This window comes from Schistocerca cancellata, chromosome 11, assembly GCF_023864275.1.
Source record: "Schistocerca cancellata isolate TAMUIC-IGC-003103 chromosome 11, iqSchCanc2.1, whole genome shotgun sequence".
Taxonomy (NCBI): domain Eukaryota; kingdom Metazoa; phylum Arthropoda; class Insecta; order Orthoptera; family Acrididae; genus Schistocerca; species Schistocerca cancellata.
Genome location: NC_064636.1, coordinates 139,621,589 through 139,636,079, shown reverse-complemented (window position 1 = coordinate 139,636,079; position 14,491 = coordinate 139,621,589).

Here is a 14,491-nt window from a genome sequence, read left to right as displayed (position 1 = left end):
TAAATTCAGTATTTCGTCTGTCGCCCAAGGATTTCTACTAGCCCTCATCTTTTAACCTACTTCATCCTCTGCTGCCTTCACCACTTCATCCCTCAAAGCTACCCATTCTTCTTTTACTGTATTTCTTTCCCCCATTCTTGTCAATTGTTCCTTTATGCTCTCCCCGAAACTCTGTACAACCTCTGGTTCTTTCAGTTTATCCGGGTCCCATCTCCTCAAATTCCTACTTTTTGCAGTTTCTTCAGTTTTAATCTACAGTTCATAACCAATAGATTGTGGTCAGAGTCCACATCTGCCCCTGGAAATGTCTTACAATTTAAAACCTGGTTCCTAAATCTCTGTCTTACCATTATACAATCTATCTGATATCTTCTAGTATCTCCAGGATTGTTCCACGTATACAACTCTCTTTTATGATTCTTGAACCAAGTGTTAGCTATGATTAAGTTATGCTCTGTGCAAAATTCTACCAGGAGGCTTCCTCTTTCATTTCCTGTCCCCAATACATATTCACCTACTACGTTTCCTTCTCTTCCTTTTCCTACTATCGAATTCCAGTCACCCATGACTATTAAATTTTCGTCTCCCTTCACTATCTGAATAATTTCTTTTATCTCATCATACATTTCTTCAATTTCTTAGTCATCTGCAGAGCTAGTTGGCATATAGACTTGTACTACTGTAATAGGCATGGGCTTCGTGTCTTTCTTGCCCACAATAATGCGTTCAGTATGTTGTTTGTAGTAGCTTACCCGCACTCCTATTTTTTTATTCATTATTAAACCTACTCCTGCATTACCCCTATTTGATTTTGTATTTATAACCCTGTATTCACCTGACCAAAAGTCTTGCTCCTCCTGCCACCGAACTTCTCTAATTCCCACTATATCTACCTTTAACCTATCCATTTCGCTTTTTAAATTTTCTAATCCAGCTGCCCGATTAAGGGATCTGACATTCCACGCTCCGATCCGTAGAACGCCAGTTTTCTTTCTCTTGATAACGACATCCTCTCGAGTAGTCCCCGCCCGGAGATCCGAATGGGGGACTATTTTACCTCCGGAATATTTTACCCAAGAGGACGCCATCATCATTTAATCATACAGTAAAGCTGCATGCCCTCGGGAAAAATTACGGCCGTAGTTTCCCCTTGCTTTCAGCCGTTCGCAGTACCAGCACAGCAAGGCCGTTTTGGTTAATGTTACAAAGCCAGATCAGTCAATCATCCAGACTGTTGCCCCCGCAACTACTGAAAAGGCTGCTGCCCCTCTTCAGGAACCACACGTTTGTCTGGCCTCTCAACAGATACCCCTCCGTTGTGGTTGCACCTACGGTACGGCTATCTGTATCACTGAGGCACGCAAGCCTCCCCACCAACGGGAAGGTCCATGGTTCATGGGGGGGGATAGGAGCAGATATATACGTGTTATCCGGCGACATAATTGAGGTAAGAATTTTCAGTTTATTCAGAATGATTTTTCCAGGCCATGACGCAGGCCATGTCGAGATTTACCTGGTTAGATTCATAGTTAATTATTGAAAGGTTATATTACGAGATTTTTGTAGAAAGTTTATTTACGAGTCACATTTTTCTTGAGAGGTTAGTCACCTTATTACTGCGAGGTTACGGGATTAATCTGTTGGGAGGTTATACCGTTTTACCCAGTTTTTTAACATATCTTTCACAATTGCTCGGGGAATTCTGGAATTTTCATCGTGACTTTGATCGTTTAGCTGTTGCGAGCTTCTCGGCTGGTCGGAGTGCCATCTCGCCTTCAAATAATTCCACGGTGTGGCACAGTGAGATGGGGGAGCGTGAATCGGCCATTCGGAAGAAGCGCCTTTGTAAATTTTGTATTTACGGAACGCTTCGCGGAGAACTTGCGACATCTTGTTGGGTGTGTGGCATGTTTCGCCTTCTGGATGGAACCCAGCTGGCGGGTGAGGTGTGCTGGAGGCAAGCGTGAGGGCCGGGGAACTCTGCCGCGTCGCCGGAACTGCTGGCCTGCACGGGGGGTGGAACTTGGCACTTGGCACTTGGGACTTGGCACTTGGCACTTGGCACTTGGCACCGCTGGCAGATGGCGCCACGGCCGCTGTGTGTCGTCTTTAGCGCACGTTATTCAGATTCGAATTCCCGAAACATCAAGAAGCACTCTGTGGAATCGAATGCGTCCGTCGTTATTTGCGAAAACTGGCGGAGTCGATATATGTCGATTACAGCGCCATCTACGACGACTCGAAAATAATTGTTCGGCTAAACTGTACGTACTCTTTGGTGTGGATGCCGAATAGGAAATAAAAATGGGGCTGGGGTGAAGTTGCCATTTGAAGACACAACGTCGACACTGCCCGCCCACCCGCGGTAAGGGGCTGGCCACTGGCAGCACAGGCAGACACCACTTCACTAATGTCAGCGTGTCGCCCAAAAGATTATTTTTCGTACCGTGCATCGTCCCTGAGATATTTAGCTGCGTCAGGTTGAAACAGACACTATGTACATATTAAAATCAAATATCTCACACTGGCTCTTCCAACAGTAAATTTTCTTTTTTCCTGACAACGATTGTTCCATTTCATTTGATTTTTATTTGCTATAACATTGCGCCCCATGTAGCTTTTTCAGCCGCATTTACTAGAGACAAAAACTTCCAGTCAATTATCCTTTCAGAAAAAAAAATTATGGTTTTAACTGCGGAAAAGCTGCGGTTAAGTTTTTGTGCACCAAATCTGTTTGCCAGTTGCGCAACATTCCGTAAATATTGCATCTTGCCAGTACTTCAGATATTTGCAGCGTGACGTGACAAAGACCTCTTGACTGTCGACTCGTTTGTTTGCTGATTGTACAAGTCACCTGAGGACACATAAGGAATCTGACTCAGAGGCAGCTACGCAGTTTCTGGGCGGCTCCTGAAGCACTGTGAGGCTTCAGATCTTCTGGAGCTTGGCAGGAACAGCGTTACTTCCTCCCCTGTCCCTCAGGTGGTTTCGACGCAGAGGCAGAGTGCCCGAGAACCGGACGCTCTGGCCTGTGGCTGTTTCAGCGCGAAGGGCCTTCTGCACTCTGGCTGGCTTTGAACTGTGAGATCTACACTACTGGCCATTAAAATTGCTATACCAAGAAGAAAAGCAGATGATAGGTATTCATTCGACAAATATATCATACTAGAACTGACATGTGCCCTGGCCATTAAAATTGATACAAAAAGAAGAAATGCAGATGATAAACGGGTATTCATTGGACATATATATTAAACTAGAACTGACTTGTGATTACATTGTAGCTCAGTTTGGGTGCATAGATCCTGAGAAATCAGTACCCAGAACAACCACCTCTGGCCGTAATAACGGCCTTGATACGCCTGGGTATTGAGTCAGAGCTTGGATGGCGTGTACAGGTACAGCTGCCCATGCAACTTCAACACGATACCACAGTTCATTAAGAGTAGGGACTGGCGTATTTTGACGAGCCAGTTCCTCGGCCACCATTGACCAGACGTTTTCAGTTGGTGAGAGATCTGGAGAATGTGCTGGCCAGGGCAGCAGTCGAACATTTTCTGTATCCAGAAATGCCCGTACAGGACCTGCAACATGCGGTCGTGCATTATCCTGCTGAAATGTAGGGTTTCGCAGGGATCGAATGAAGGGAAGAGCCACGGGTCGTAACACATCTGAAATGTAACGTCCACTGTTCAAAGTGACGTCAGTGCGAACGAGAGGTGACCGAGATGTGTAACCAAAGGCACCCCATACCATCACGCCGGGTGATACGCCAGTATGGCGATGACGAATACATGCTTCCAATGTGCGTTCACCGAGATGTCGCCAAACACGGATGCGACCATCATGCAGCTATAAACAGAACCTCGATTCATCCGAAAAAAATGACAATTTGCCATTCGTGCACCCAGGTTCGCCGTTGAGTACACCATCGCAGGAGCTCTTGTCTGTGATGCAGCGTCAAGGGTAACCGCAGCCACGATCTCAGAGCTGATAGTCCGTGCTGCTGCAAACGTCGTCGAACTGTTCGTGCAGATGGTTGCTGTCTTGCAAACGTCCCCATCTGTTGACTCAGGGATCGAGACGTGGCTGCACGATCCGTTACAGTCATGCGGATAACATGCCTGTCATCTCGACTGCTAACGACACGAGGCCGTTGGGATCCAGCACGGCGTTCCGTATTACCCACCTGAACCCACCGATTCCATATTCTGCTAACAGTCATTGGATCTCGACCGACGCGAGCAGCAATGTCGCGATACGATAAACCACAATCGGGATAGGCTACAATCCGACCTTTATCAAAGTCTGAAACGTGATGGTACGCATTTCTCCTCCTTACACGAGGCATCACAACAACGTTTCTCCAGGTAACGCTGGTAAACTGCTCTTTTCGTGTGAAAAATCGGTTGGAAACTTTCCTCATGTCAGCACGTTGTAGGTGTCGCCACGGGAGCCAACCTTGTGTGAATGCTCTGAAAATCAAATCATTTGCATATCGCAGTATCTTCTCCCTGTCGGTTTAATTTCGCGTTTGTAGCACATCATCTTCGTGGTGCAGCAATTTTAATGGCCAGTAGTGTACCTTTGCAGCTGGGTTCTATTCTGTGTCGTTGACACAAATCGGTACAATAGGTTAACCTCGCTAGTGACGTCATTTTTGGTTCTTTATCCTAAGCTCCTATTCAGGAAGCTTCTGAGACCTGTAACCGATCGGTCCTCCTGCCGATTTTTCGACAATTGTACCGAGACGTTTTAGATTTCGGTACGGACCTCCCGTTCGGTTTGGTGTGGTTTATTTGCACAGCGAATTCGTTATTTTAAACATACTGAGCGGTTTTATCTCCGGATGTAGTGACTGTGTTACTCGAGAATCTTCAGGACGCATACGGGTGGGAGTTCGTAATAGACTATTTTCGTTTGTTAGAAATATGGTTTGTATTGTTGTTACTGTGAATGATTATAAGGTAAAAAACATTTTCGGTCAATATTCTCACAAAGTATCTGTCATTTTTACGCAATTAAGAGTTTAAGAAGTCATTAAATTTCGAAGCGTGCATCACATGATTGTTAGCTGAAATTACTAGTGACTTCACATCCTTTTTCCACAAATAGTGATGCGAGTTGCAATAGCAAAGCTGGTAAGGCAGCGAACTGCTGCTTCGAAGGTCGTAGGCTGGCATACTACATCATGCCAAAATATCTGCGATTGAATCTTTAACGACAATAGACAGAGGTGAAAGATTCCTGCCACAATATTTTCATGCTATACCACCACATACGAAACGTTTTGATTCATCAGATACATGTAACAAACTACAACGAACTTCTCTAGCTGCACCCGCCACACCCTCTCGAAAAGGTGTTTTTTTTTAAATTTTGTTTCTATGAACCAAATCGTTGATGCGTAGAAGTAGGCTAAATCATCATTTGGATCTCTAGGAGCGAGGTTCAACCACATTCTATGCATCTTCTTATTCTTTGACACTCTCTTAAGCAATTTCTCGGGTTCGTGGAGATTTGTTCCGTCTATGTAACCGACTGAAGGCAGTTTGTTTATTGTCACATGCATTTCGCTTCTTTTATTTGTGAAGCCTCTTCACATCATATATATCGAAAGAATTAGGTGTACAATACGTGATTGATTCTTCAGCTGTCCCGGCTACGAACCAACAATCAAAGACGTAATTTCGAGTCGTGTTACAAGGGAGGTGTGTGGGACTTGTCACTGCTAAACCATTACAGTGAGCAATGTACACAACGACAGCCACTCACACTGGCGCAGCTGACTGCGAGCTGCCGCAGTAGGCACTCCACGTGGGCGTGGCTACGGACGCTCAGCGGCACTCAGTTGTTCTTTTTTTTTCTTGGTCTTCGCTTACAACAGTATTCTATTCACGCCACGCTGTCACAATAATTACATGCAAGGCTCAATTCACGACTATTAAAATAAATGTGGCTAACAATTGTCCTGTAATTTACGCCGGAAACGAAAGTGACAAGCTCAGAACTCGTGCAATATTTTACGAGCTGATTTCCAAAGAATACTTGCATTTACTCACAGAAAACCATAAAAGCATTTAATTACAAAAACAAAAATAATGGTCAAAATTGAGACACCACACTTTCAAGAACATTATTTGGACACGATGGACCAGTTGGGTAATGTCCCAATCTTTACTCACGGCGTAATTCACCTCGCTCCTTCCTTTTGTTCCTCTGCTTAACGACAGTGACGTCTGGGTGTCCTGTGGTGTGTGACGTACCTTATACGACTGCTGAAAATATACTGGACTGAGTATCAGAAACGATGCGCACTATGATCTCCGATTTCGTGACGTGGGTCACGATATTCTAGCTCGGCAGTCACACATTCTCTACATACTTTAAAACTGACCTCCATATTTCTGTGTGTTCCTCAGCTTCCTTGCGGTGAGACGCAGTACCCAACTTTGGTATAATGTTGTGGGTGACAGTGGAATAAAACGACGTTTATGTTTGCTGCAGGAACATTGATTTGAGCGCATAAAACAAGTTTATTCTGATTCCGTCCCTGCAGCCTGAGATACGGCCTTCCAGCCGTACACCTCCACTACAGTGTCAGTCAGTGGCGCATTTCTGTATCAAGTAGTGGCATAAAATACTCCCTGTGTTTGTTGAGGGAACATTGAAACGAACGAAATAAACCAATGCCATTCGGTTTTGGATCATAAAACTTGTGCTGGAGATGCCTTGAAACTGAAAAATGCCGTAAACCCTTACTTACACTGTAATTGAGCTCAGGTTCGCCTTTATGGTCCTCAGCTTTCACAAAGCGACACGCAGTACCACATTTGGGTATGATATTGTATGGAAAACTGACACAAAGTAATCTATATGTTTGTTGCAGAAAGATTATAGTGAGGAGAATAAAGTAATCCTGTTCTGCTTCCGTTTCTGCATTGTGAGTGAGATATGATCTCCTAGTTGGACATTATCCGAGTTGTTAATTAGACTGGCACTGAAGCTAATTCCTGCCCTACAACTTGTGCGTCTCTACGGTGATACACGATGACGTATTTGACTATGTTGTGGGGGAACGGTGACGTAAAATATTCTCTGCGTCGAGCGAACATCGAAATCAGCACCATCAGCCGAACCCACTCTGCCTCCGCATCGATAACTTACGTGACCATCCAGCTGGACAACCCATCACGTTCCTTACCTGCACTGCGGCCAGGCTCAGTAATTTCTCATCTTCCTCAGTTTGCTTACCGTGACAAACCGTTCCTCATTTGGGTATAGTGCCGGAGGAGAAGGCTGCAGAAGACAGACACACAGTTTGTCCAGGACACGTCGAGGTGGGCGGCGCGCACCGTGGCCAGCCCTGTTCCGTTCCAACAGCGTTACTCAGACACCAGCTTCCAGCTGAACACTGCGCCATTCCTTTCTTACACTGAAATTCATCTCAGCTCTGTAATGGTGGCACACAAAAAGGCATTTGGGTACAACACTGTGAGAGACAAACAAACAGGAACACTATCGAAACAGGCCTCGAAGGCCCAACGGCTCCGACCGGCCGCCGTGTCATCCTCAGGCTCTCACACGTCACCGGATGCGGACACGAATCGGCATGTGGTCGCCACACTGCTCTCCAAGCTGAACCGTGATTTATTATCAAAGAATATTGTTAAGAATTTATTTTATTTATAAGCGATTCATCAGGAAGATTGACACATTTAATCACACTATGTAAGCATGGAAGTAGTTGCCAGGGAGTAACTGATGAAATCATAACGAAATTCCTTTTAACAAATGCGAATTTTATTCACTTTAATAATGCCTAAAAGCATTTTTTAAAATAAATAGATTTAAAATTATAATCAGAAAGCACCCTCTAAACATCAAAGTTACAATTTATTCAGAGGCAGAAAGAAACCAGTTTTGACTGTACGAGCTTTCAGGCACAAAACCGTGCCGCTCCCTTTTCACACGGCCGCAGTTACGACCGCTCACAACAGCCTCTGAAAGACTTCACTGGCGCAAATCTGCAACACACCAGGTTACCTTAAACTAAGAGTTTTAACAATTTACACACGCACACAAACTATGCATCCCCCGTGGGAGAGAAGGAAATGATACAAAACATAACAATTAAAATATTAACCTTGCCACTGAAGGAGCAACTTACGGTCAAAGGGTGGCAACTTTATATACTAAAATGATCATTTAAATAAAAGCCCATGAAATGCAATCTTATATAAAATTCAACAAGATTCGCCAAACAATAGTTAAGATGCTCTACAATACACAGACACCACCTCTCAAGATCGTAGCCAATAATATCAAAGTTTCCAAAGATCAAAACATATTTCAGGTATTAGGCTGTTACACTCCAAGCAATAAATCCGTTAACACACAAAATCCGACAAACATGACAGACGCAGCTACTAACGTATGGAAGATTGATAGGGAGATTACCGAACAATCCGAACCGCAGGTTGCTCTAACCGTCCCTACTCCACAAGTGAAAAACAGACCACCCAATTTATAGACAATCACCTTCCCGCGGGTGGACGAACAGAGAAGCAAGGTTGGATGACCCCAAAGGAAAACGGCAGGTGACCTCACCGAGAAAACAAGTAGAATTTCACAACAGTAAATGAAACAAAATATCACCAATCACTTAACTTCTAATAAACTCGAGGACACCTGGCGCAGCACCCCCAAATCGCTCTCCCGAACCGTCCGCTGCCAGCCGCTTCAGCGGACGCAGGAAGGCGCGCCGATCTCCCGTCTCACGGCGTCGCAGCTCGCACCGGCCAGGCCGATGTCGTGGTTTGACTCCTGCTGCTCTCGTGTCAACTGTGAAGCCACTACCCCTCGCTATACGCCACGGCCCACTGGACTCACGTGGCGACCTCACACGCTCCGACGCTCAAGACGGACAAGTCATCTCGTGTCTCAGTGTGCGACCGACCAACTGATCGATCCGACCGCCAACGACCGTTGCCTGAGCAAACTCGAGCAGACTGGCGGCCTAACACGCAGACTCAGATGCAGGAACTCAGACCCGACCGGGCGACCACTCGCTGAGTTCTCTTACTGGCGGAGTGAAAAGACTCTCATTTTGCCGGCTTTAATGGTTGATCCGAACTACAGACATACTAGCACTCTGAACGACAGACAGACGCTAACTGTCTAACAAATGCGGACGAGAAACAGACTAGCAAGCTGGGGACGAGAGACTGACCCAGACTGGCTGACTGGCGAGCTCATAGCGCCCCTTAAATGCACGTGAACAGGCAACCTCTCCACTTTCCCACCAGAGGGAGACACAAAAGCTGCGACTACCACAGCGGCGGCACCGCCAGAAACGGAGGGCGACTGCTTCACACTACGCGTTGCGGCACGGTCTTCAAAACAGCAATTTTTACCACGGCTCACAAGCTGCTGTCTATTTGGTGACCAGTGTCGCTACTTCTCAATCGAGCAGATCCTCAATTGGCATCACAAGCCCTGAGTGCACCCCGCTTGCCAGCAGAACTCGGCAGCCGGGATGGAGACCACCCACTTGCTAGCCCGGCACGACAATGTTTAACTGTCACCATCTGATGGGAACCGGTGGTGTCACTGTGGCAATGCGGTTGGCACATTGTGACAAAGACTGGCCTAAAATCACCGCATCTCTTGCAGAGGAAACGTCAGAGTCCTGAGATTGAGCAAGGCCATTCTGCTTCCACCTCTACAGCAACAGTTACCTGCAACCTTCCAGCTGCACGATTCCCCATTCCTTTGTTAGGCTGTTATTCACCTCAGTTCTTTACAAAAATAGCTTTGAGTATCCTGTTGTTTGCAATAATAGCCACCAAAATAACGTCTGAGGTGACCTTCACTCGTTCTAGAGCTACCCTCACTTACATCAAAGTGACAGTCACTCCTCCAAAAGTGACCATCACTCCTCTGAGACTGACCCTCAGTCCTCTGAACGTTTCCCCCACTCCTCCCACCAACCTTCACTTCTCCGGACCAGACCCTAACCGAACCCATTCTGTTTCCATTTATTAAACATTTCTGAGATGTTAACCTCCATCTAGAGAATGTCCCACTTCTTACTTTGCCTGTTATTCACCTCACTCTTTCCTTACGTGTCTCAGAGCCCTTGCAGCGGCATACAATCTCTGAGTATTGCAGTACGTGGAATAATAGTGTAAAATAACGTCTGATGTGACCCTCACGCCTCCCAAAGTTACCCTCACTCCTCTGAAAGTGGCTCGCTCCTTCAAAGTAACCACTAGAACTGGAAAAATGACTCCTCTCTGCTCCCAAAGTGACCCTCACACTTCCCATAGCGACACTCAGTTCTGCATAAGTTACCTTTACTCCTCTCAAAACGACCTCACTCTTCTCAGTGTGATTCTTGCTCCTCCCAAACCGACTCTCACTCATTTAAACGTAAATCTATACTTTGCAAACCACGGTGAACTGCACAGAAGAGGGTACATACATCTTACCAGTTATTAGGAATTCCTCCATTTTCATTCATGCGGGGCAACACGTGAAGAGTGATTGGTTAAGGGTCTTTGTGCCTGCAGTAATTAGCCTGGAGTGTTCTTTGTGATCTCTGTGAGGGAAATACGTATGAGGTTTTGATATATTGCTAGATTCATGACACGAGGTTGGTTCTGTAGACTTTCTAAATGTGTTGCTATGAGATTTTTAGCGTCTCCTCCAAAGGTGACCTGCTCGCAGAGTAATCCTTAGGTGCCCCAAAAGCATGCAAAATGGAAAAATTTTGGACCGATTCAACAAGTGTGGCGTTCAAATGACGCTAACTCTACTATCAGCTTACCCGTTATTTCGAGGCTACTGACAGGTTTCCAGATTTTAGCCACTGTTGTACTGAAATGGTGTGGCGATGTCCTCTAGTCAGAGAGCCCAGTGGAGCCCCTCCTGGAGGCAGCCGGCCCCCCAGACCGCGCCCCCCAGCTGGCCTGCCCGCCCGCCCCCTCACCAGCCGGCAGCCCAGCCACACCTCCTGGCACCGGCTGCAGTCCTGGCTGCCCCAAGGACGTCGCCCCGCCCCCCTGTTGGAAAAAAATGTCAGGAGAGAGAGAGAACCAGTGCAAAGATTCGTACCAGAGACACAACAAATATCAGACACGAGTCAGTCCACTGTCTCACATTAAGTGAAGCCACTCAGATCCGAAGAGTGCGCGGAAAAACGTTCTTATCACTGACCTGGGTGCAGGGACTAGTTCAATCCATTTGGTTCACTCGACTGAAAAAAAAACTGACTGAATGCCAGACCTTTCTGCTGCTTTTGCCGTGACACGAATGGGACGCAATGTTCCAGCGAGGCAACACTACGCTACAGGCTCAACTCTCACAAATTATCCTAATTTTCGTTAGCTATGGTGTACAGGCCCCGTACTAGTTAATATGTTACAAGGAATTTCAATCTAAAATAATTTCTAGGTTTTGTAGTGAAGCAAAGTACCCTATTTTTGTGTAGACAATGTGCCTGCATGGCTGCCAGTCGCACACTTTCAGTGAGATGTTGTGAGGGGTTCACTTGTGCGTGGAGCCCGATTTTGTAACATAATTAATGAAAAATGACCTGAGATTGCATTTTTGACACTGCTGAACCAAAGATGTTGCCTGAGTGGCAGAATCGATCGCAGTGGCAGTTGCAGTCGCACTCCGTCCTAGGGAGGATGAGCGGCTTAAAGCTAGTGGCTACCCGTGAGACTTGAGTTGTTGGTCTGTGGACAAAGCATAATACACCTTTTTTTTTTAAAAAATGAAGTGATGAATAATACTGAAGCTAAGAAGTAAAGCAACTCGAACAAGTTGATAACGTAATGCAATTTGTATATTTCCTTTTAAGTATGCAGCAACACAATTTGTGGATTTCCCTGAACTTTTAAGTACTGACCCTTGAATGTAGGAACCAAGAATTTTTCCATCAGATTTAATGTATAGGTTGATTAGGTACACCCAGTTTGTGTGTTTTGTAATCCTGATATAGAGAACTTAAATTCCAGAATCGATTTTATCAAATGATGTCAGATTTTTTGGCATGTAACTGTCGAACTGTTTTTTATTATGTCAGTAAGTGAGAGCTGTAGAGCAGTTGACAAACTTCACTGATTTTGAAGTTATGTAAAATGTTTCATATCAGTTTTTGCGAAGGAGGAATTTTATTTTGCATACAATTTTCAAACTGAAGCATTCGGTCATAAGATATCACCTTATCAGTAGCTCATCCTCTTTCATGTCATGTTTAAAAAATATTGATTGGGTTCAAACAAAGAAATCCTGTTTCAATCAGAATCAGAAAAATATCAGTGTGCCAGGATCACAGAAGTATCGATGTCTGTAACAGTTTCAATGCGGGCACCATTGCACAGTGCTGAGCCAATATCCAGTGTCTTCACTGAACATTTGCAAGGGTACTCATTTATCGGCTAATCTACTATTATTATCTCTATGGCTCTATCTTATGGAATATTTTCTATGCCTACTGTGGAGAGAACAGAATACCAAGATTACATCCGTTGTGACTCAAGAGCTAAAGAAATTTTACTTGATTCTTTATTTGCATAGACAATTTTATCAGAACTCGGTGCTCACGATGCTAAGTTAATTTCAGAGGGACTGATTTCATTATGAAAACTGCGTATTGGTTTTGGAGATTAAGTCTTTTGTTCAACAACACACCACACAGTAAATTTGCATGACACAAATATTACAGATTTCATATTCATTTGCAAACAAAATCACTAAACTTTTTACAAGAACCTTACATTTTGTAAAAGAACGTTACAACGTCCACTTTCAACATGACGGTGCCTCTCGCTTACTCACTCCACTATTCAGCTCTGTTATCCACGCCATTCTTTAGCTCGTCGTGCAGTACTGAAATGGACGAAATTACGTTAGCGTGTTGCTGTGTACCGTCACCTAGAATTCTGCTGCAATACTTTACAGAAGACACCAGTGCGTAGCATATATGTAAACTGCTGCACTGTTACTCATGCAACATGATGTGCCATCCTCATGACATTACTCTCAAAATTTACGAAATTAGTGTGACGATATAAAAACAATCGTAACAACGAAAATATTGATAAGAGCCATAAAGACTATGTGTTGTGATTATTGCAGTGAAATATTGTAAAATAATATAGAAAAAGAACAATGAAAATTACTATTAATATGAAAACTATGTATTTCAAGGATAATCTGTGAACAAAGATAAAAATGGATAGACAATCCTCTAACGAGGAAGAAAGAGAAACAGCTAATTAGTCATCGTTTCGTTCTTGATTGTAGAAGGACACCATTGATGATTCGTAATGAGAATGGTATATGTTTGTTACCAATACTGTAAGAAAAAGCATTCTTATGATAATAATAATTAATTCTATAAATGTGTAAACTTGTGTTTTCCTTTCAGTAGTGTAGGGAAAGGCATCCTATAATTATAATACTTTGCAGTTGTCAAATACAGAGCTGATTTTGTTTCAAAGACGCCATTACATGCGAGCACATAATTTTAAGTTTTTCATTACGCCACACGGCTTAAAAATAGGAACTCACTCGCCGAGAATTATCTGCTTAAGTGTTTCGCTTGAAAGGGAGTTAATATTTCATTGCAGAAACATTTTTTATGTAGTGAATCGTGTCAGACCTGATCCATGCTGACTGGTCCAGGCTAACGCAAAAACTAATTGTAATTCAGACGTAAACAGAGAACAGCTTTCAAGGAATGTTAATCAGTTCTATAACAAGATTTCAATGCGAACCTCACAGAAAGCCTCAGTAACAGAACAATGAAGCTGGTCGGATTTAAATGTGCGCGGCATTTAGCTTTGCTACATTTCATGTCTAATACGTCAAACACAAACATGCTAGACTGCTTAAAGTCGCAGTTGAAAAGAAATTAACATTACTCGCACAACAATCAAAGCCTTTCGCGTAACCGTCAAGATTTTGGTGCACTTCATCACAGCATTTCAGCCTCGTGTTGCAGAGCGGTTCTGCGCGACTGCAAACGACAAGACATTATATTCTAATAATGACAGGCCTCCAGGAAACTAAAGTGTGTGGGGCGAAGGTGCCTGAGAAAAGTACATTTCTTTTTACTGAAAATAGCAAAGCTCCATTAAGGTGGATTTAATGGTGTTGCACTCTCTAATTTGCAACCTTTCATATCAGAGAACAAAATGGTTCAAATGGCTCTGAGCACTATGGGACTTAACTGCTGTGGTCATCAGTCCCCTAGAACTTAGAGCTACTTAAACCTAACCTAAGGACATCACACACATCCATGCCCGGGGCAGGATTCGAACCTGCGACCGTAGGGGTCACGCGGCTCCAGACTGTAGCGCCTAGAACCGCACGGCCACTCCGGCCGGCTATCAGATAACATCATTAGGTGTTAGTAGAACTGAGTACTCTGCACTTACAACTGCATTCACCACTGATATTGAGAATAAGTCATCTT